The 1,792-nt window shown below is 34.3% G+C and overlaps 1 pseudogene; it reads right to left on the minus strand.

Moving 5' to 3' along the window:
* Window positions 1-622: 622 nt before the first annotated feature.
* Window positions 623-1,225, minus strand: LOC143398520 (proteasome subunit alpha type-1 pseudogene; annotated as a pseudogene).
* Between the last annotated feature and the right edge of the window lie 567 nt (window positions 1,226-1,792).

Here is a 1,792-nt window from a genome sequence, read left to right on the forward strand (position 1 = left end):
TGTGAGCCATTGCAAAAGTTCTAACCTTAAAAAAGGCAGCTTTCTATGGCTAAACTACCCCTGAAGGAGCTCTGCCAAGGGAATTCCCATCTGCGGGAGTAACAAATCTGTCCTTGGAGGGAGTTGCTGGGACCTCCCACCTCCAAGAAAGTTATTGCTTAGATACCATTTCCTGTTCTCCATAAGACTTCTTCAATTCTCAGATGTCTTTTTTTTTTTTTGCTGTTGTTTAAAATGGAAAAATATTCTAAAAATTAATTGTAATTTTAATTAAGTCAATTATTCATTATTTGGAGGTGAAATAATTTTATTTCACAGATGTTTTGAAGACCACAAGGGCAGGCACTATTTCCTTCATATAAAAATTGATACTTGTTATAGATACCTATTAGTACAGATTCCTATATTTACTCAAAAATGATTATATAGAATTCTGAAAGAAAAATACTCCTCGTTATATGATTTCAGTGAAGTTGCTTGGAAATATCTCAAATGTGGACTGTTTTCTAAAACATATTTTTCCCCCACTCTGCATCGTTTGATTAAAATGTAGATTGCTGTCATCAGTGTATGTCCTGCATTCTTGCATATTTGATAATATACATGCAGACTGCTTTATTATTTAATGTGCCATTGGTTCATTTTCCTTGTCTGCCAGATCATTAGCAGGCTAAGCCTTTCTCTGTGGTCTTTCTTCAAGACTTTCCAGGAATGGAAACGCATCATTACCATCATCCTTTATAGTTAGGTTCTGATCTTCAGGAAGTATCTCTCTTAAAGCAAGCAGATCAGGTTTGACCACTTTGTTTAAAATACACGCCATCACCTCAGACATATGTTTCTTCAAATTAAGTGCTTGCTGATTGGGAATGAGCTCCAATGGACACAACTCTACAGTCACAATAGTTAGCAGATGGAGAGGTCTGGAAAATGTGAGGACCTATATCATCATAACCAACAATAAGCAGGCCAACACCATTTGATCTCCAGCCATATTGTGTGTGGGAATGTGGGTCTTGCTTCCAGTTAAAGATATAAGATATGACATAGGAAGTGGTCTGTCAAATGCAAGTCTGGAATCTGAGCATTCCTGGTTCGTAAAATTATGTATCAGGAGTAAGTTCCATAGTTGAGATATGAATATGGTTGTCAACATGGAGAACTTTTTCTTGTGAACTGAAAGCTCTGACTGCACCCTCTTCAATGTGATCACCACTGTGTGCATTTACCATTTCAGAGGTCCAAGGTCTTTCAAAGGTCTCTTTTTGAAAGGTAAAAAATTAAAACTAAACATTTGTCATTTATTTTACTTTATATTTATGCCATAACCAAATTCTTTTCAAGGCAGTATGAATATTTTTTATTGTTTATTTTATTATAAATTGAAAATTTATAATTTTGTATAACTATGGGGTGCAAAGTGATGCTGTATATGTAAATATACTGAGGAATAATTAAATCAAGTTAATTTACTTAGAGGAGATACTTACCAGTTTTTGTGGTGAGAACATTTGGAAAGTACAGTACATTATTACTAATTATATTTACCATGCTATGCAATCAATTTCGAAAAGAAAGTCTTATTTCTCATGTCAAACTGAGATATTGTGGTATCCTTTGACCATCATCTCCCCAATCCCTGCACCTTGAAAGTTTCTTAATGTCCTACAGGGATTATATAAGGATGTGTTTATAAAGGCGAAAATTCACCAAAGCTCAGTAGTCCAAAATAGTATGGAAAAATCTTTCTGTTTTAGAGTAAAAAGTGATAAGACTTAATTTAAGTCCTAAT

Source organism: Callospermophilus lateralis, chromosome 4, assembly GCF_048772815.1.
Source record: "Callospermophilus lateralis isolate mCalLat2 chromosome 4, mCalLat2.hap1, whole genome shotgun sequence".
Taxonomy (NCBI): Eukaryota; Metazoa; Chordata; class Mammalia; order Rodentia; family Sciuridae; genus Callospermophilus; species Callospermophilus lateralis.